General features: G+C 46.3%; 1 protein-coding gene and 1 pseudogene across 12 annotated transcripts in view; one reads left to right on the top strand and one right to left on the bottom strand.

Annotated features, from left to right (window-relative positions):
- Window positions 1-1591, bottom strand: part of LOC110310806 — a 4102-nt pseudogene extending 2511 nt beyond the window's left edge.
- Ncald (neurocalcin delta) overlaps window positions 1-22478 on the top strand; it is a 414228-nt gene that overhangs the window by 357344 nt on the left and 34406 nt on the right. The window lies entirely within an intron of this gene.

The following is a 22478-nucleotide window of genomic DNA, read 5'->3' as shown; positions in this document are numbered from 1 at the left end:
CGAGGTACAGTGGTTTTGACCAAGGCCAGCCAGCTTTTGCATCGGATAAAGGGCATTGAACAGCCCTCACAGGTCCTAGGGAGGGACAGACAGTAACCAGGTAGATGGTAGGTTGGTATGTAATGGTGGTGGTGGTGGGGGGGGGGGGTCCTATCTTGTCTGGTTCTATCTTGCCAGTGTGGCTGATGAGGCTGATATATTGATCACCTTCCACCAGGTACTGTGGCTTGGTCTCGGGCAGCCAGCTTTCACGTACCACTCGGCGGACATTGGTGTGTGTGTCGACTGCAATGTCATTCAGCTCACTGTCCCTGAAGTTGGGGGTGGTGTTCTGGCAATAGAACTTGGCAGAGATGAGGACACGACTGTACAGTGGCTTGTGTCTGGGGTCATTGGTAGAAGAACGGAAGCCAGTGCCACAGCTATTGGCCAGTGTGTGACAGTTAAAGAAGGAAGCCAGGAGCCACTGCAGCAAGACCTTGTGCGGTGTGCCTGCACTGATGTTGATGGTTCATGTATACATTGGTGCCTGTCATGAGCTCTGGTGTCTCTGAGAGGTCACCTTCATTATAAAGCTTTGGGTTTCAGTGATTGCCAATCTGGTTGATAGGTTCATTTGGGAGAGATGCCAGGTCTTGCCAAACTCCAACATGACTGCGGGGCTCAAAACCACCTACTCAGGGAGGGCCTCTACCTTCTCAGCCATCTGGCCAATGTTCAACATACTACTGTACAGGGTATACATGTTGCAGATCTGACAGTTCTCATCTGTGCCCTCCTCACCTACATCATCATCTTCATCCTCTTTGTTGTGATGGAGCTGGGGTGCTGTAAGCACTGGAGATACCTGTGCTGCTCTGCTCTGACATGCTGGGCCCACTCACACATCCCCCCCACACACACACACTGCAACCACAGCCACTGCTGCTGCTGTTGTGGCCACTGAGACTGGCTGGGGCACCTGGTTAGGGGCCAGGTCTGGCGTGGAGAACTTGGCCATCTTGAGGCTGCCTTTGTTGCCACCACTTCCGGCAGCCTCCTTCTGGCTGCTCTCCCACAGCTTCTTGGTCATGGGTGTGCATTGCCCTGAGTCCAACTCCTGTTCTGTCTTGACCGAGACACAAGGGGCAGTGGAGAGCTCCAGGCTGGCCAGCCCAATGTCTGTGCTTAGCTGCAGGACTGCGAAGCTCTGAGGATGGAGAGGCCTTGAAAGTCGCTAACTTGGAGAGCTAACTTTGAGGAGAACTCGGTGCCTTTCTCCGTGATCTCCTGGCTCTGCAGGCTGTGTAGATAAGCAGGAACTGGTCCCCATGCTCACGCTCAGCCGGCCTGTATAGCAAACTGTAGGGAGCTGCTGGAATGACTGTGGCTGCACAGCGGCCGGCAGTTCTACCACAGCACTGCTGCGGCTGCTGTTGAAGAGGTCCCAGAAGGAGCTGCTGGTGGCCATCATGGCACAGTGGGATTTGGAGTCATGGCCCTTAACCAGCACTGGTATGTCACAGTATAGTCCCCATAGCCGCTGCTCACGGGTGCACTCGAGGATGCTGCTGCCAAAGTCTGGAATCTTCATCTGCAGGGTCTGAGTCATGGTGCCCCTGGTTTTAACCCACACCTCTCCTCTCTTGTTATCTTAAAACTTGTGTGATTGTAGTGTCAACCTCAGTGGAGGTTCGTGAGGATTAAATAAATTAATCTGTGTGTAACACTGTTTATTTTTTTTCTTCTTCTTCTTTTTTTTTTTTTTTTTTGGTTTTGGGAGACAGGGTTTCTCTGTATAGCTCTGGCTGTCCTGGAACTCACTTTGTAGACCAGGCTGGCCTCAAACTCAGAAATCCGCCTGCCTCTGCCTCTGGAGTGCTGGGATTAAAGGCGTGGGCCACCAAACCTGGCTTGCAACACTGTTTCTTAACTGTTGCTTTGTTGGCGTCTGATCAGTAGCGATAAATTAGGCAGCCAACCAGAGCCTACAAGTGGGAGGAAAAGGTAGCGTTTTGATTGTTTGGTAAGTGAGGCTTTTGTCACTGTCTCCTTGTGAGGTGGTAAAGCAATTCAGATAGTCTGGGCGCTCTCATCATGCCACTTAAGTATGGGACCCCTGGGCACAGTACCTATGGTATGACATGCATGAATATTCTCTATGAATCCTACAGTTCACCAGCCAATAATAAAATCATAGCACTTTAAATCATTACATGGTTTTAAAAAAAAAGCATAAACTCATTAAAACATTAAATCCTTAAAATTATGATTTTGGTAAATCTGATTTTTTTTTTCACTTCTTTTTTTATAAGCCAGCAAGGGGGTGACCAGGCTTCCCTTGAGCACTAGGCTTAAACTCTAGCCTTTGGGGTGTTTTCTAAAATAACCATGTCTTCTTTAATCACAGGTGGGAAGGGCTGAGCGGATGGTGGCCAGTGGTTCAGAGGTTCAGATAGGCGCTTGCCTGTGGTTCCATGTGGAACCAGCACACCCCCAAGGCTCTGCCCAGAAGAGCAACCCTGGCAAACAGAAGGGAGAGGCAGGCACAAGTCTCAAAAACGGCACCCCCAGCCCGCACCTTCCCCCCCCTCCCCCCCCCGGCCAAGAGTTCTCTCTCACCACAGAAGGCCAGGAAGGAGCCCAGCTGGCACTTCAGGGATATCAGCAGCCATTAGTCCCCTGTCTCCTCTCTCGCTGCTCAGGCTCATCCACAGACCTGTGTCCACTGGCATCATGTCTGGCTGTAAGCACTGTCTGCTCTTCTTGGGTGACAAGCTGGAGATTACTAGGGACTTGAAGTCAGCCTAGTAGTTTATGAGTAAAGATAACTAACTGTAGGATGTACCAAGTATTTCTCATCCTTGAAAGTTTAGCTATGACAGAAAGGCGTGTCAGAGGAGCAGTTCAAGAAAAATGAGGTTAAATGAAAGGCTTCTCTTGGAAACAAAGATCCTGGGATACTTTTCTGAGAGGACAAAGGCTGGAGAAATGTGATTTTTTTTTTCTTTCTTTCTTTCCTCTTGGCATTTCTGAATTCTGTGTTTTTCAGCAGAGACCAAAATCCACACTGGATGATGTTCCCTTTCTGAGCTTTGGCTGCTTGGTTGTAACATGAGATAACTAGTTCAGAGACTAGTTAGCTAAGGGAGGTTAGCTAAGAGGGGGATGTGAAGATGTGTGGTAGTCACAAAGGATTACAATAGATGCTTGGTTTTCAAGCGTTTCTTTATATGTGCCACGGTGCTCCATAGGGATCGAAGCGGGAACTTAGAGTCCCCTGAGACTGGAATCCAACTCTGTCCCCAATTCATAATCTCTGTCCAATCTTGAAGAAATTATGCAATTTCCCTAAGCCTCGGTGCCCTTGTCTGTGGAGTGAGGTGAGCTATTCTTTCCTTGTGAGGTTGTTATGGGGATCAAATGACATATTGTACAGGAAACAGTGAGCAGGTGCCAGGACCATGAACAGTGGTGAAGTGAAAGCAACAGGCTTGGTGACTGTGGTAAGAGCAGCTAATGATGTAAGAATCCTAGGCCGATCAACTTCCCTCTGCTCAGTCTTGTTCCTCTCCTGCTCCTGCAGAGCCCCTTCGCCCAAGCCACCTTCCTGTCCACTTCCTTTTGTGTGACCCACTGGACCTTATTGGGGTTATGCACATGAGCATGGAGACTATCTAGATTATGAGCAGCTTGTCATTGTCTACACCACTGAAGATGACACTCTCCCCACTGAGCAGCCATTAACTACTCATAGCTCTTCAGGGAGCAGAGAGGCCTCGGGAGCTCCGCCCCATCACGAATGGACTGTCGATGGGGCCTGGCTTTTTGTAGTGTAGGTTCTGGGGCTTAAACTCACAGCCTCAAGCTTGTAAGGCAAGTACTTTAATGACAAAGCCATCTCCCAGCCCCTAATGTTATATTTTCAAAGAAATCCTCGCAGAGTTCATATGAAACGGTGAGTTAAAAAACAGAAAGCATCGGCCGTCTCTCCTTACCTACCTAGTATCAGCTACCAGGTTTAACGCTCCACACTGTCGAAACTTCTTGGGCCCGTGGAAGTCTAGGCTTGTGTATTTTATGTAAGAGATGTGTATTATGGTTCTCTAAAGAAACAAAACTGATAAAATATGTATACATGTATATATACATACACACATATATGTATATATACTTAAAGGCCGTGATCCAGCTAGTTTAACAGTGGCTGTCTCCTGGCAGGAAGGCCATGGATACGAGACTTGCTCAGTCCATGAGGCTGGCTGTCTCAGCAGCCCTAATCTGGTGCTGGAGTCCTGGAGTATTCCTAGAGAGCTGCTGGTCTTCAGTCTGTGTTGGCATCCAGATGAGTTAGGTCCTAGCACGAGTGAAGAAATGCCTGCCTGGCTATAGGATAGTGGAATTGCCACTGAGAGCAAGGGCGAGCATACAAAAAGCAAAGCCTTTTTTTTTTCTTCCCTCTCCTTTTTGTGTGGGATGCTACCAGGTGTGCCCAGGTGGGTGTTCCCACCTCAAATCTGATCAAGAAAATCCCCCACAGAGGTGACCAGCTGCTTGGGCTTTAGTTGAGTCCAGATGTGCTCAAGTTGACAGCCAGGATGACAGGTTAGAATAGTGAAGGACACCCATTACCCAAAGAGTGACAGTAAGTTATTCTGAATCAATGGAGGAGCATAAACCATAAATCTGAGATATTTTCTCTTTTATTTAATTACTAGATTTCCCTTTTTACAATTTATTTTTATTATTTTTTATTATGTGCCTCTGTGGGGGTATGTGTACACAAGTGTAGGTGCCCTCAGGGTCACAAATATCATCCCTCCCCCCCCCCCCCAGTCTTAGTTACAGAGGGTTATGAGCCCCACCCAGTGTGGGTGCTTCCCAAGAGCAGTGTTTGTTCGCTATTCACCGCTGAGCTGTCTCTGCAGCTCCGAAGGCTCTTCTGGTGCTGTCATTCGGGGCTTTCTCATGCTGCCACTTAGGACTCATGGGGGAGCCAGCTGGGAGTGGCATGTTCCTCCCTCCATCTACCCTGGGCTGGGAGTGGGATGTTCCTCCCTCCATCTACCCTGGGCTGGGAGTGGGATGTTCATCCCTCCATCTACCCTGGGCAAGCTTTCTCGAGCCCTTAGCGCCCTCCTCCTCTTGCCCCAGCATGCCACACAAACACAGCCTTTCTCCTCTGTAAGAAGGCAGGAAGTGTGGCTGTGGATGCTGGGAGAGAGTGAGCTTCCTGCTCCCTCCGTGGGGATCCGAGTTCCGTAGGAATTCTCAGAGGCAATTTCCTGATGGAGTTTGACCTTGACAGTGAAGATACACGGCAGATAAACTAATAACAAAACAAGATCCTGCCCTACCTGAAGCTCAGACCCTAAAAATGTTTACAAGCTTCTGACGCAGAAGTAGGCTGAGGATGTGGCTCTGTGGGTAGGAAGCTAACAGAGATAATGTAGTTGGCCCGGTGCTTAGAATGCCCAGGCCCAGGGCTCAGTCTCAGCACCCAAAATCAAACACAGAGACAATCCATTCCAAGTTCTGCCTGCACTCTATTCTGTGTAAGCTATAGATAGAGGCGTCTTGATTACGTTGGTTATTCCTTGGGCTATGATCACTACCCAAGTGAACTTTGAATTTTTGTCTTGTTCTGTTTTGTTTTGAGACAAGATTTCTCTGTGTAGCTCCAGCTGTCCTGGTACTCACTCTAGACCAGGCTGGCCTCGAACTCACAGATATCCACCCTTGCTTCCCAAGTGCTGGAATTTAAAAGCCTAAAAGCATGCACCACCGGGACCCAGCCCCCAGAATGAACTGTCAATTACACGATGTGAAGCTATGATTTTCTTTGAAAACGAGAGTTATTTAATATATCTCCATTTCTAGGAGCTAACTACTGTTCCGCTCAGGTCTAGGGTTGGGGTTCACCTCTGCAGACATAGGGTGGGTTCTGATTCAGGACTAGTAGAGCAAGCCTCAGCTCCTACCCTGACTCCTCTGAGTCTTACACAGGCTGGAGATTTGTCAAGGATGATGAGAGCTGATAGAAACAGAACGGAGCCCTCAGAAGAGCAGTGGCCAGGGGCTGAGCCCCCTGTGGTCCTACACTCCCAAGCTCCACAGGCCTTCCTTCCAGTCAATGCTGCATCTACTGTGCACGTGGATGTTTTACCAGCTTCTCTTAAGGGCTATGTGAGAACACACTTGTGAGTTTTCCCATCCTGGCTGGCCTGAAGGGACCTTGCTGTCCCTTCCTGGTGTGTTAGGTGAGATGTCTTTGCCACTTTCACGCATAGTCATGAGATGTTGCATTCAGAGAGCTCCTGTTCTTTACCCTTGGGGCATTTTATAATCCCATCCCATAAACCTCCTTTCAGCATCTGTGGCTGATATAATGGCCTCGTGCATGTCACAGCTATGTCTGTGGAGAGAGGCTGAGGATTGAGGGCTTTGGAGACTAAAGGAAGTCTTCACTCTCTCTTTGCAAGTTAGGATTGAAAGGGTTAACTTGGCTTACACTTTCACATCATAAGCCATCCAGTCAGGTCAGGAAGTCAAGCAGAGCAGGAACATAGAGGCCATGGAAGGGTGCTGCTTCCTGGCTTTCTCAACCTGCCTTCTTACAAGGACCAGCAGCCCAGGGATGGCACCAGCCACAGTATGCTGCCCCTCCCTCATCAATCACTAGGATCTATGGTTGCATCTCCTCACTTGAAGTTCCCTCCTTTCAGATGACTCTAGCTTGTGCGGAGTTGATATTTCCTCACTTGAAGCTCCCTCCTTTCAGTTGACTCCGGCTTGTGTGGAGTCGACATAAGACTAGCCAGCGCACCTGTCATCATTCCATGTATACTGTCCTCTCCACAGAGATCACATAAAGCCACCTACACATTTCTTAATAGTTTGGGTTCTAGGCTGATACCAACCATTGTAACTACCCCTGAATCCAACCTCCGTCATAAAGACAACTCCTATCCTTATTGTAAATTTAAATGTTTTCCCATTTTAGAATCTTTCCTAGCCTGTGCTTTTTAAATGTAGAGACTGCATTATCCAAGGTAAGCAGTTATCTATCTGGTCTTCCACCTGACAGAATCCCTCAGCATTCCATCCTACCTGGTTTTTAGTCTACTATGCTATCCAGGTACACAACAAGCTTTTAAGAAATTCTTGTGCACATGATAGGACATGGTTTACACAATTGGCTTGGGGAATTGGAACGATATTCCCTGTCATTTCATACACTGTCACCTATCCCTAGGAGCAGAGGAGTATTGTTCAGTCCATGTCCCTCACTCAGAGTATGCACCCCAGACTCTACCTTTATTGCTTTCTCCTTCGACAAAGTTGTTCACTTGAATTTCATATTTCCTTCTAGCATTCTTTAGTTGTGATCATCCTCAAAATATGAATTTGGCATGAGAGCAAACATATTGGAGTCTTGAGACAGACCCTCAATAAAGAAGAATTAGGCTGTCAGTTGCAGCCATTTACACAATGGTTTTATTGGTGTTTCTGAGTATACACTGTGCCTGCCTCATAAATTTAAGGTGTTTACTGGTTATACATGACAGAAGCACAGCTCTGATGTCCCCTCTGCTTAGCTCATCTCTGCAGCTTGCCACAGAGGCTGGCAGGACCATGACTGCTGGGCTGTACCGACTGATAAACTCTTTGCAGACAAGATTAAGCTTGACCAACCAGAAATCACGTTAATTTAGAAAAGGCAGAAAATGGTTTTTGCAGTTGGCTCTAACAAGGTCAGTACATTTCCAGGTCCTGCAATGTGGGCATTTCTAAGTGGGGCCACAGACAGCAGGGTGTTTTTGCTTGTCCAGGCCTGCTTAGCAGAGGGGCAGGTATTTAAGGTTTGTGTGAGTGTCCCACATGCTCCTGTGCTTCCCCACTGATCCCCAGATCTCGAGGTGATGTCTTAGATAACTGTGGAACCTTACAGACATGGTTCCTACCTGACAAACTAAACTGCTGCCAGGAGCTTTAATGATATTTGCTTCTGGTTTCTGTCTGAGTTCTTTAGTTCTTTTTTTTCCCCTCAAATTTATCTATTTATTTACTTTACATCTCTATTATTGAACTTCCTCCTCCTGTTCACCTCCTCTCCTTCTCCCCTGAGAGGGTAGAGGACCCCCTAGGGATCCTCCAACCCTGACACATCAGGTTTCTGCAGGGCTAGACACATCCTCTCCCACCAAGGCCAGACAAAGCAGCCCAGTTAGGGGAGCAGGCTCCACAGGCAGGCAGCAGACTTAGGGATGGTCCCCTTTCCAGTTGTTGGGGGACCCACATGAAGACTGAGCTGCACATTTGCGACATATGTGTTGGGGTGGGGGCTAGGTTCAGCCTGTGTATGTTCTTTGGTTGTGGTTCAGTCTCTGAGAGCCCAGGTGAGCTGACTCTGTTGGTCTTTCCTATAGAGTCCCTATCCCCTCCAGGGCCCTCAATCCTTCCCCCAATTCTTCCATAAGACTCCTTGGGCTCTATCCAATGTTTGGCTGTGAGTCTGCATCTGTTTCAGTCAGCTGCTGGGTGAAGTCTCCCAGACAGCCATGCCAGGCTCCTGTCTACAAGCTTAACAAAGTATAGTTAATAGTGCCAAGGGTTGGTGTTTGCCTATGGAGTGTATCTGGAGTTGGGCTAGTTATTGGTTGGTCGTTCCCTCGGTCTCTTAAGCTCTTTATTTCTAATCAACTACTATGATGAAACCAGCCACAAGCTCCACCCCCATAGGCTGTACCACTCCACCATGACGGACTGTCCCTTTGAACCACAAGCCAGAAAAGTCAATCCTCTGTGGAATGTCTTGTCACCACTATGAGGAATGTGACTAACACTGTATCTCTACTGATACTACCTCAGCGGCCCCCAGCTCAGGTATGAAGTCTGAGAGAAACACAGAAGCTTGTATGACCTACTTACAACACTTGGAAACACTTTCATATTTTTTTCTTTTGCATTTATTCTAGTGCTGATCTCTGTTTAAAGGCATTTACTGTGATGTGAAGACTAGAGATAGCAAAGGGAGTTCAGCAGAGAGAGCCACCCTTGTCAGCATCGAGAAGGAGCAGGAGACATTTTCAGTGGTCTCTAGTGTGAAAGGGATGAGGAAGGCTCACAGGATGATCGCAAAGTAAACCCACCCAGGTATACCAGAGATTCCCTAAAAACAGAGCTGCTCTGTCCTGGTTGCACCCACAGCTTGTCCTTTAGAGACAGATGCCCGGAGCCTCTGTTGGATCCATTCTAAGAATTCCATAGCTATATATTCACCATGGATTACTTTAGGTTAAGCCTTTATCCTTACCTTCTCTGAATATGGAATTAAACTGGTAGCCAGAGATTACATAGACAAACAAGAAGACTTTTCCCTAAACACATGTGTTCGTGCACGCGCGCACACATACAGCCTCTACTCTGCCTTCTTCCAACTCCCTGTGGTCCCTGTGGTCCCAAGGGAGAGTATAAAGTGTTCTGCCTCTACCATTTGACCTTAGTTACCTAACCTTAGGCTAATACTTACATCTTTACCCTCTGATTCTTTAATGTGGAGAGAGATACTCTTTCACATAGTATTTCAAGGATCTACTGAAGAAAATATTGTGAACAGCCTGTAAATTTATACAAGAAGGTACTGCATTTTGCTTGAGTTTGTGACATTGGTCACTTAATAGGCATTGTGTCAGTCAATGTTGGTGGTGAGAATGAGCATATTTAAAGCATAAATTGGTTTTGGTTGTAAACGTAGTATCCTCTGTTTTACTAAGAATTTTTATCAGCTGAAGAGTATGGTGAGGAGCAAAAGAGAACAGATTACATGAAAACTGACCAAATTGAGTTATAACTCAGTTAATCAGTAGATTTTTATTGAGCAACTAATACGTGCTGAGTCTTGTTCTAGATGTTGTGATTGTGGGACTTGTGAACAACAACAACAAAAAAAATCTGTGACTCCATGAAGCCTCCATTTTAGTAGGGAAAGATGAACAATCAACACAAAAAAACTGGCAGTGTATAGAAGTCTTAAAGTTAAGGCAGACAGTAAAGTACTCAAGTGAGAGCCAGTGTTATGCCTCTAACCAGCGATATAAGGGGAGGATACCACTGGAGAGGCGATATTGAGGTGAGGGATAGGTTGTAAGGATGGTTTCTAGTCTAGCTGCTCTGAACCTATACAGAGTAAATTCACAGTGGGAAATAGAACCAACTTAGAGTCTCCTTGGAGAAACCATAATGGGCACAGTAGGTTGTTTTTTTTCTCCTCTCATGAGTAGAAAAGATGTGGGATGGTCCTGTCTGGATACTGTTGGTTTTTGAAGCAGAGCTCCTTGTGAGTGTAGCCTGGGTACTTAGAGGAATGCATGTCTTGTACCATAGCTACATAGGAAAGATATGCCTATATCCAGATGAGTAAAGAGTCTAACCTTGAGTGCAATGAGGAAGCTGTAGCACAAGAAATGCCTGTGTCTGTGACAATAGATAACAATTTGTCAGTGATGGTAGATACTTCCTAAGCCTGCACTCTCTGCAAACACGTTATATACCCTGGGAGAAGGCCTCTCCCAGTTTCCTGTTGCCTCAATGCAAGACTTCAGCTGAGAGATGGTTTAAACAAAAGCTTATTTATCAAAGCAAATTACAGTCTAAAGAGATATTTGAATTCACCCCAAGTAAGTGCAGCAGCCCTTCGTGTTCTCCAAGGTAGATGTTTAAGCAGTTTCTTATAGGTCCTTCCCTCCTGTGGTGTCATTGCTAAGTCCCTCCCTTTGATTCCACCTTCATTCCACCCCACTCTACTATGCAAGCTCTGGAGCTAAGATGTCCATGTGGATTTTCCACTCCTGGCTTTTGGGATGTTCTTCAGTGGGCATGTGTGGGCTACAAGAAAGTACCCTGCCCTTTTCATTTCTGAGATGGTGGCACAAACCTACTTCACCCAAGATGTCTAGTCACAAAGCAGTGTGGAACAAGAACATCCAGGAAGGCCAGTTGGGGACACCATTGATGTCAGGGGGCTGAAGGCTCCTCCTGCAGAAAGTATCCAACACCACTTTCTGCTCTCGAACCCACCTGCAGAGTCACTGGATGATCACTGTTTTGTGTCATCCAGTGTTCATGGCATCTACAAAGCCATAGCCTCCCCAGAACCAGTGTGGGGGGAGAGGGCAGACAGAGTGAAGCCCAGAGCCCTTCCTTCTCATTGGCTACAACTCCCATGGGACCCATGTGCTTTGCTTCTGGTTGTCTCAATGACCGCCACATGGAAAACATTGACCTAGGGGCTGGCAGGGGCCTCCTGGAGTGAAGACCCACAAAGGTCCTTCATATCTGCCTAAAGCTCCAAACAGGGGAGTCAGGCTGGAGAGTGGTGTGGCTCCTGTTCCTTCTTTCTCTGTGTGTCACCTTCCTGCTCTTGTCCTTTCTAATTCTTCATGGATATCAGGCAAGTAGGAGAGAGCCCTCAACTCTGAGAGTCTCTTATCTATAAATACACCCATGGAAATGTAGCCTTATCTTATTTAGGCTAATGGTGTTTATTGCGCATCATGATGTTGGTTCTTTTCTATTCGCTAGGCAGCAAGAGATTCCTTTCTCTTCATTAAGTTCTTCTGACAGCATGAGGATATAGGTGTTAATCGTGTCTATTTACCGTATAGTGACTAAACAGCAAAGATGCCCTAAGTCACATGACACAGTATAATAATAGAGTCTGATTTAGTTGTCACCTTCCCTGCAGGAGGGTCACATAAGGCACTTCATGGTTTCTCCTTGCTAGCCAATGGACTGCACACTTAGCCTGTGTCTGTATAGACAGACAGTATGTCCTGCCATGCTGGCCAGAATGGGGAGGGATCCCAGGATACATTTTTAGCATAATCAGCCATTCAAACACCAAAATCAGCCTGGCCAGGAATGCAGCAGGGGGGGGGGGTAGGAAGAGTAGACTGGGTCCCCCTCTCCTGGGACCCAGCGGCATGAACTCGTCACAGCTATTCATTTCTTCATGACTCTACTACTTGAAGTAAAATCACAGACTTTCAAAGAAAAATATTAATGAAACTTTTATGAATTATGTTCCAAACCCCAAATTCTTGTCCCATGTAGGATTATTTTTATAGAACTGTCCCTTCTAAGCCCGGAAGCAGTATGCCAAATAGATTTTAAAAATTATGAACTATTTTTGGATTCTGTGGGGCCTGGAACCATTTACTAAATGCATTTGTGGCCCTCAGAGGAAGTCTAAAATTGGGGACTTGAGCCTCTGGTCCTCCAGCTGCTGGTAAGAGACGTGGCCTTGGGTGGCTGAAACTGATCTGTTTGCTGCCCTGGTCTAGGAAGCTCTGTGCCTTGTCTACTGTCACAGTGATTACTGTTAAATGATAGTTTATGGTTTAAAATAAGACTATTTCATGCCCTAAGTTGAACAGACATTTGCTGGCATCAGAATTCTAAGCAACTCCATGTGGTAGGGTTGTGGCAGCCCTGAGAGACTATTGAGGCCACAGATCACCCCACTCTTCTCAAACACTAGCCCCTAACATGGCTGTAGTCAACTGTGATGCAGCAGTCAGGTAGCCATGTCCATAAAGACTTTGTCCAAAGCTCTTGACTTCTGACATTCACACGGTCTCTTTGCTGGGTCAGCCCTGTCGTATGTATAGGCCGGGGCAGTGACCATCTCATGTGAGGCCTGTCCACTAACTCATGGGTCCTTTAAGTGGGCAAGGTAAGTGCACTGCCAACTGCTGAGTATGTATTAGGCAGAAGGGGGAATTAGCCATTAGCTGGGCTAGCAGTTGCCAGAAAGATGGATAAGCATGCCATGAAAGCTTAGCTATTTTCTCTAGCATGGCATCAGAGTGAGAATAGTCAGTTTCTCATTTTTACAGCCTCTTTAGATTTTTTTTCCAAAGACAGTTTTTTTGCCATATGATTCTGACTGGCTGAGAATTCACTAGGAGGCCAAGCTGTTCTGAACTCAGAGATGTACCTGCCTCTGCCTCTCTGCCTCCTGGGTGCTGCTGATTAAAGGCTTGAGACACGGAGCACAGGTTGTTAAATGTTTTACAGCCAGTCTCATCATCTCATTGTACCTGAGGTCTCTCTGCTGGCAGTTTCAGTCACCAATGCCTAACTAAAATGGTTGTAGTTTGAGGAAAATTCTAACAACAAACAATTCAATGACCTTTATTGAAGTACAATATTGCTTTTATTTTCTTGTAAGTTATTTTTAATCTCTTGTGTCCAAGTTATAAATTAAACTTTATCATTGAGATATGTGTATAAGAAAAACAGCATAGTTTTGTATGGAGTTGGCATCCACACAGGATCTTAGAACACATCCCATGCAGACAGCAGGGACTACCAAAATGATGCAGTCTTTGGTGAGGGGAAGAATATTGTTAGATGAGGTCCTATCTAGATTTTTTAAAATTAATAATGCATATTTTATGGACATTGATATAAAAAATAAAACTTTAAAAAGAGCCCAAGGCCAATTGTTTGCTAGCCTAAAATCATATGCTATAGAACAAGGTCTCCAACATCTTAGAACTATAAGCCCTGAGCTTACACAGAGCAAACTTGAGCCTCATCTCATGCTGTAGGGGACACAAAAGAAAGAGCAGTCTATCAAGCCTGCAGCTCAACAGCGCTTTTTGTGGCAGTTCAGTTTATGAGGTAGCCCAGTCACCTCATGCAGGGAAAGAGGGTACAGGTGTGCGACCATCATTGGAAGTACAGACCATCCTCCTGGTGTGTGACCATCACAGGAAGTACAGACAAGTCTCCTGGTGTGTGACCATCACAAGAAGTACAGACCATCCTCCTGGTGTGTGACCATCACAGGAAGTACAGACCAGTCTCCTGGTGTGTGACAATCACAGGAAGTACAGACCATTCTCCTGGGGCCTCTCTATAAGCAGAGGCTCTGTACAATTATTCAAACGACTTTAACAAGCCACTTAAATTTTCTTTCTCTATCATTTATAAGTGTGTACCTGTGTGAATTTATGTGTACCACCTGTGTCCAGGAGGCCAAGAGGGCTAAAAGAGGGCATCAGATATCCTGGAACTGGAGTTACAGACAGTTTGAGCTGCCATTTGAGTGCCGGGAACTGAACCTGTGTCCTCTTTTAACAGCAAGCTCTTTTAACTGCTGAGCCATCTGGCCAACCTCTTCGGCAAGCTATGAGTCCATACCACAGGCTACCAGAGAGAGTACTCCTTAGTTCAGAAACTATGTGTGGGAATATTACACACCCCTCAGTCCTCCCTCTTTCATATCTAACCCCTCCCTTGATGCATTACCGCTCAATTTCCTAATCTGCCTGGGTATATAAATTGGTTTGGGTAGTCTCCTGTCTCAGTCCACTGGTTTCTCTGAAGGGAAGTTCTGAAGCAACTTGGGCCCCTCAGGCTCTTGCTGAGTCATCCCCTGCCCTGTAAGAATCATAGACAGACAACCTAGAGATGAATTTGTGGATTTTAACCATAAGTCAGATGCAGGCATCTAAAACAAGTCATGATAAAGGTCACATCTCTCCATTTATCCACAGTGTTTATGATTTTCTTCCTGATGTTTTCCTAGTTGTGTTTTTGTAACTGAAACAGAAGAGTCAAAGCAGTGTTTAGTGGAGAGGGCCAGGCTCCCCACACGAGGAAGGCATTTTAATCACCCTGCGCTCTTCTGGGGACCGCTGAGGGTTCTGTGTTCTTCACTACAGCAAACTAGACTTTGGCTGCTAGCACCTTGTAAATTCCATTTTAGGAGACCTCAGTACGGCTTAGATTGAGACTTCTCCTCCAAAGTTAGCCAGGCTGTCTAGGGTAAGTTATGGGCTTTTCCCTGGAAAATCTAATTCTGGGAGCTGAGGAATGAAGCTACGGACTTTTCGAAACCTTTTGGGGAATCACAGAAGAGCAAGGTTTCCGCCTTCCCTCCACAGATGCAGACAGGGAGGAAGGGAGGTCTCGCCCTCTGAGAGAACATCCACGAGCCGCCATTGCCTTTCGTGGAGGTGTGGTGGGGTTTTTGTTTGTTTGTTTTGAGTTGTGATTTCCTTTGTTTTTTGGTGGAAAGTTGGCTTCACGCATCAGCTTTTTGGGTCTGGTTCTCTGTTGATAATTTGCTACCTTCTTGTGTATGTGTTGTTTTCCATCTATGACCAGAATCTACACTTCTTTTTTCTTTTCATTTTTCCTCCCCCTGGAAGATTAGGTGTGGCCCAGAATAAGTTTTAAAAAGTTCCATACTGCCCTTCCTGGAGTAAACGATTAAAATCGATGCCAGTGTTTAAAGGAGCACCTGAGGAATGTTTGTCTTCCTGAGGGATGGAGGGGCTGAAGCAAAGGTCGTTGAGACTTCAGCCAGGCATCTGGAAGGGAGAGACTGCGGGACAGAGATGACACAGTTTTACAGCTGTGGGCAAGCAGAGGGAGCACTGACCACATTATGAGAGGGGTGTGAGCCCTGTAAGATTTTGAGGAGGCAGGCATGTAGTACACAGAGCATTTCAAATTTGAGACCAATTTCTTCCCCTACACCCTGTCTCAAAACCCAAAGTAAACAAGTGACCTAGCAAAAGTGGGAGACAGCACAGCTTGTATTTGATAAAGTCACTCCAGTACTGTGTGAAGAAAAGCTTGGACCTGGGGTAGGAGGAACAAAGTGAGAGTGAAAAGTGGGGCTCAGGCAAGGAAAGGCCTTAGACACCAGGAAGGACCCACTGGTGTCTCGCTGGGGTGGTGACAGGGTGGATTTGAGATTTTGCCTAGAAAATCAATGTCCCATGCCAAAGGCATTAAAGCAAGAGGGGTCAGAGGTAATCCTTGTGTCTTGGAGGGAGTCACCAGAGGGTGAGTCCTTTACTGGGATGGAGCAGACTCGGACATGAGAAAGGTGACAGGATACAAACAGGACTCAGAAGCAACAACCCTTGTTCATTCTGAGCTTTCAGGGTACAGCCTTGAACTGGGCGTGAAGGACACCTACAGAAGGGATAGGCTTGGCCTCTATATTTTCTTACCACCTGCCAGCTCTGCCTTCTCCTTCTTTGTTGGTCTAAGGTCCAATGTCAGCATTATAAGGACCCAGTCTTCAGGCACGCTGGCTTTGGAGACCAAGTGAGTCTTTGGCTGTAAGCTCTGTATAGTGATGGCTCCATTGACTTTTTCTAACAACAGACTCCGAGATTCTCAGCTTAGCTGCTTGTCTCCTGCGGCTGCATGAGTAATCGGCATCTCGGGATTACCACATGCACAGTTGAGCACCGATGTCCATGACCTCCGACTCACCCCAAAGCCCCATTTCTGCATTTTTCCAATTTCTGTGCCAATTCTTCAAGCCACTGAGGCCAAACACTTGGCATGAAGCTGAATTTCTGTTCTGTGTTTTGTTTGGTTGTTTTTGTTTTGTTTTCTCCACCTTACAGCCCAGGGAGTCTGCCATCAAGCTATGCCTGGAATCCAGCCGCAGGTCCCTTCCACGGCTGTGACCATCCTGTGCCTGGATCACTGCAGAGCCTCCCTCACTCTCTCCCTTAGTTTCCCCTCATTAGCTTGTCTCAGCAGAGCAGTCACAACAGTGCTGATGAAAACTCCTTACTTCTGCAGCTCACAGGCAACTCCTTGTAGTCTCTGCTGGGACCCACCAATGATCTGATCCCTTGTGGCCCCTCTGGCCTCATTTCTCACCCACTCATGCCCTCCACTCTGCCACATTCTAAGTATGTCCCCAGTTCAGAGCAACTTAGCTAGCTGTTCTCATCTACCCACATCACTCTGTCCAATGGCTCTTTCTCAGTGAGAGCTTCTCTGGCTTGTTACTCAAAATTCTAACTCTCCTGGCTCTCTCTACCCTTCCCTCTTTACTGTCTCCATGGCACATGTACACCTGACATTCTGCTTGCTGTTCTTGTCTCCTTTACATCTCTTGCCACTGACTATAAACTCCATAAAAGGGAAGGTCTTTGCCTGCTTGTCCCCTGGTAGATCCCTGGGACTCCTGTCTCTCCCGACAGACATTTAGTACCTATTTGTGGCATAAAGGGGTTATAACAGGAGACTATCTGCTCTCTCCATCCACTTCCTTCTAAAAAGTTACAAAACCATTATAATTTCTGCGTATGCTTTGTTCATAACAGGACACACTCTGAAAACACTGGACAGCAGTCCAGGCTCACATGCTGGTTTCTCTGCGAGCTGTGTGACTCGGGTCATGTCAATTAGTCTTTCCGCGTTTTAATCTCTTTGCTAATAAAATAGAGAAAGCCTGCCCTGCCTATCCCGTGGGGCTAGTGTGAAGACTCTTCAGAGTACTTACTGCATGAAGGACCAGCGGCTTAGCCTTTTATTTTGCTAAAACAAAACATCTGGGGCTGTATTCACACAGAAAGGATGTTTATTTTTGTCACAGTTTTGGAGGCAGGATGACTATGATTAGGTGAGGCTGTCTGTCTGACGTCTGGTGAGGGCTTTGGATCATATCACAACATGGTAGGAACACATATGACAAAGAGAGAGGTCCCATGGCAAGATAGGAAACAGGAATCCGGAAGAGGCCAGGCTGGCTCTTTGTAATAACCCGTTCTCTCAGGAACTAATCCATGTGATTCACCTCTCTCTCTGAAGGCAGCATTACGTCACTGTGATGCAGGAACACCATAACCTACCTACCTTTCTGCCAGGCCAAGCCTCTTAATGGCTCTTATACTTCAGTACCCCTGAGGACCAAACTTGCAACACACCAGTCTTTGGGAGTTACCATGCTAACCATTCCTAACTCAATACTATAACTTGGATATGTGACTACCTCAATGAGTTCTCACATCAGAGTCAGTGAAATGTGAACTTGGAATATTGAATTCATTTCACTGAGATGCACCCGCAAAGTAAATGATTTGCTTGACAATTAAACAACAGAGGTAGCCTTCACATACAAACATTTTCTTTCAAAAACAAAAACAAACCTTATTTTATTTATGTGTGTATTGTGCATGCATGTTCAGTTGTCTGTGGCAAATCTCCTAAAGATGGAGTTACAGGTGACTGGGAGCCGCCCCAGTGTGGGAATGTGGAAGTGGGAAGTGAACTCAGGTCCTCGGAAAGAGCAATACACACTTTTTCCTGATGCACTCTCTCTCCAGTCCCTGAAGCCAAGCACTTTGTCTTGGTCCTGAGCGGTTGTCCCATTATATTCAAAATCAGTTAATGACTGTGTGAAACAATGAAGAGGATTTGACCCCGCACTGGTTTTCTCCCCATCCTCTTGACTCAAAGAGTCACATAGTTCTGTCTTCCAAAAGAAAATCTTCAGGCCTTTCTCCTCTCTTTCCAGTAACAAAAGCCTGTCAGGGGTCTCTCAGACCAAGCAAACGCAGCCAAGTCCTCATCAAGGTCAGATACCAGTCCTCAGTCTAGTCTTTGTTGACAACTACAGAAACAGACACTGGACTAAGCTGCAAATTCCCACTTCCCAAACAACTTAGCTTATGCTCTTCCTTGTTGGTGTTCCGGTCTTTCTGTGCTAATGAGTTTGTGAATGTAGTTTAATTAGTGTTTACTGAAAAATAGCTGCACATAGACCAGTCTTGTGAGAGACTTAGCCAAGATGTTGAGGCAATGTGTTCCTTGTAGAAACCAGCTAATAAGCGAGAAGGACTTTGTAAAGTCTGGGGAAGGACATTAGGTTGGTTTTGAAGAAATAGACCTGTTTCTACAGGAAACGAAATCATTCTTTAAACAGGTAGATTTAAATATTAAAATAGCAATCCTCTCCCTCCCCATCCTGGGGCCCTGGATGATTTGCATATAACAAAACCGAAATGGTGGCAATCTGATTAGAAACCGAGGCAGCCATCTGACTGGATACCAAACAGCAGAGCTGAAGTCTACAGAGCTCCGAAAAGGGGAACTTGAAATCACTTGTAGATTTCATTAAATGTTTTTTGGCTCTCTGCAAACCTATGCATTATGTATCCACTCTTGTTTCTGAATTTTGGCCTCAGGCAAATTGCCAACATAGCAACCAAATGAAGGTTTTAAAATTCTGATTAACTAGTCTATTTGGGAGGATTTTTACTTCCAGAAGAGGGAAGTGAACATTATTGGAACACTCAGTTTATAAATTCAACCCGGGCTTCATTTGTAAGTTAATTTTTCTCTGTATAAGTAGATTTTGCTCCACTTCACACTTACACAGACCTCCAAGCTAGGCCTCCTTGAAGCTGCTGGTGCTCACGCTAAGGAAAGAAAGGTCCTCCTCCACCTACCCCTCAGAGGCTGCGTGCACGGGAGTCAGGTCTGGTCCTCAATGTGGAACTCAGATTCTAAAAGGAATGAGACTGCTGTACCACGGCTAGACAGGGATGGGGATGGTCTCTGGTGTTCTGCACGGTAGGGGGCATCTTTAACAGTAGTGTATTGTGTGTTTCCAAATAGCTAGGAAGGGGGCTTTTGAATGCACAAGGAAATGGTGGATATCAGAGATAATGCATATGCCTATTAGCCCAATTAGATCATCAAGAGGGTCACCCATTGTCTTAGTCAGGGTTTCTATTCCTGCACAAACATCATGACCAAGAAGCAACTTGGGGAGGAAAGGGTTGTGAGAAAGAAAATCAGGACTGGAACTCAGCAGGTCAGAAAGCAGGAGCTGATGCAGACGCCATGGAGGGATGTTCTTTACTGGCTTGCTTCCCCTGGCTTGCTCAGCCTGCTCTCTTATAGAACCCAAGACTACCAGCCCAGGGATGGTCCCACTCACAAGGGGCCTTTCCCCCTTGATCACTAATTGAGAAAATGCCCTACAGTTGGATCTCATGGAGGCATTTTCTCATCTGGAGCTCCTTTTTCTGTGATAACTCCAGCTGTGTCAAGTTGACACACCCATCTATAAAAACATCACATCGTAAGCCATCTAAGTACAACTACTGTGTGTTAATTTTGAAGAAAATAAAACTTGAGAAAGTCAAAACAAACCAATCAGGCAATTGATAAGGATCCTTCGTGTTTCCTGTTCTATGGATTTTATACATGAAATTTAAGCACTGTGAACTGCAAACGCTGCCCTGCAGGGATTTCTTGAGTGAGGGGCTCAGAACCAGTTCAATATCAGAGACCCTGGGACACTCTGTAACTCTAATCACCTGATGGTTTCCAGTGTGACAAATGGCATCGGAAAGCCAGGCTGCCTTCCAGGACCAGTCTGCAAAGCCATCTAGTAATTAATTAGTCATCTTTCTGTCTTCCAGTGGTGTCTCTGCCACTAGTTCACTAGGCCTTAGTTCACAGGGTGCCTGTGGGATGGGCTCTGGAAAGGCAAAGCCTGACTGCCATTAAGATCTGCCTGCAGGGCAGACAGCAACCTGAGATAGATGCAAATTGTAATCCTTTGGGTAGTCAGAAATGCAAGTGTGAAAGGGTGTGTCCTGTCACCCCAAGCGGCCTAGAGTCAATTGAGAAAGGAATTGCCTCAAACAGATTGGCCTGTGGGCATATCTTTGGAGCCCTGTCCTGATTAGGAGGCACTAGACCATTGTGAGCAACACCATTCTCTAAGCAGATAGTTTGAGCCTTCCAGAAAGCGTCATGGTTTCTGCTTCAAGTTCCTGCTTAAGTTCCTTCCCTGGCTTCTGTCAATGATGGGCTGTGATCTCTAAGCTGAAACATATCTGTTCCTCCCCTAAATTGACTGTTCGCTAGAGTTGTAGCACAATCGCAAAAAGAAAACTAGAATATTACACAGTGGCTTGAAAGTCTATGACTAAAGTCAGGCATTACCCCTGAAAGGAATGTCCTGTGATGGCACCCTGTCCCCATAAATGTCCCTTCCTGCAATACCCCACTGTGCTCACTCTCAACTCTTCTGACCCCATGTGACCCTCACTGCCACCAGCACCCTGTGCAACCTACGGCTAAGTGTCCTAAGTGAAAGGTCACATCTTACTAAGATCGGCTGAATGAACACTGAATGACTATGTGAGTGGAAGCCCATATTTACAGTTCTGTCCCCACCCTCATCACCTGCACCATGTTAAGAAACTGTTTTACAAGTGGAAACATGGGGCTAGAGAGACAACAGCTCAGCAGGTCAAAGCACTTGCTGTGCCACGAGGTCCACGGTTTAGATCTGAGCATCCATGTGACCAACTCACGCCCAGGGCAGATCTGTAATCCCAGATCAGAGAGAGGCAGAGACAGGAGAAAGGCTGGAACTTGCTGCCTGGTTTCCAGCCTAGCCAAGAAAACCTGAACCCCAGATCCAGGGGGGACCCTTTCTCAACGTCATAGGTGAAGGGTAGTGGCAAGGAGCATGTGATACACTCATTCGGCTTCCACATATGTACATAGACACACATATTCAAACATACATGTGCATATAGTTGCCAGACTGCGTGTCTGCCTCATCACTGGGGTGTCCAAATACCTCCAGCAAGCCACTCAAGGGAGGCAGAACACAGTCTGTAGGGGGCCCAGCCTGTGTTCTCCTGCGTAAGAAACAGTGGGAGTTAGGACAGATGCTGTGGTAACTGGCATCCTGTGTACCCAGATACTGCTGCGGGCCATGGGGAGTTGGGAATGGGGGTCTGCGTGTCCTTGCTTTCCCTGTGCACCAGGAAGGAAGGGCATGGCTGAGCCCAGGACCTGGGTAGAATCTCGTTTGGTTTCAAGGAACTGCTGAGAGTACTGAGGGGCAGGAAGAGGGAAGGTCTTCTCCAGGAGATTTAGGTGTGGCTCTTTATGATGAAGCCCACTGCCCCCCAGCCCAGTGACAATCCTTGATGAAAGAGATGGTCCTTGCTTGTTCAAACTGCTTTATTTGATGGTGGATGTGAACCTGGATCAGGGCTTAAATACCTTTTATGGAAAGGAATACCTTCCAGGAAGGGAAGCTCATTAGCTAAACACTCAGGACCTATCTAGACACCTCATTAGCATGGAGAACTCCAGGTTTTTATGCTATGTGACCAGTTGTCATGGTGAGGTGTTATGGTTACATGTTCCAGATCAGATAGTGTAGCAGGGAGTTGGCTCTACACCTGATGTTCTCAATTCTAAAATTTTCTGGGGTTTGGGCTTGCTCAACCTTGCCAGTTCTTCTGTCTGATTGCATGGTCCACTTAACCCACACATATTCAAACATAAATGTATACATAAGTGAGTATTTATGGAAAAGACATTAAAAAGTACAAACACTCCTTAATTTATTATGGGGATAAATCCTGCTAGACCCATGTAAATTCTAATATTGTGATCTGTGTTGAAAATGCATTAAATACAGCTCAACTACCTAGCTCAAAGACATAGGTGAAGGATAGAATCCCAGCCCCCTGTAGAGCAAAGCTCTCCACAATAGGTCAGGTCTCCACATCAGATCCCACAAGGGAATATGGAGGAAGTTTGGCAACAGGTAAAAGGTTTCTGAACACTAAAAATTAATTCAGGGTCAGAGGAGATGGCTCAGGGTCAGAGGAGATGGCTCAGGGTCT

Source organism: Mus caroli, chromosome 15 (genome assembly GCF_900094665.2).
Source record: "Mus caroli chromosome 15, CAROLI_EIJ_v1.1, whole genome shotgun sequence".
NCBI classification, from domain to species: domain Eukaryota; kingdom Metazoa; phylum Chordata; class Mammalia; order Rodentia; family Muridae; genus Mus; species Mus caroli.
Note: the sequence above shows the minus strand (reverse complement) of the source record. Positions and strands in the feature narration are given on the sequence as shown.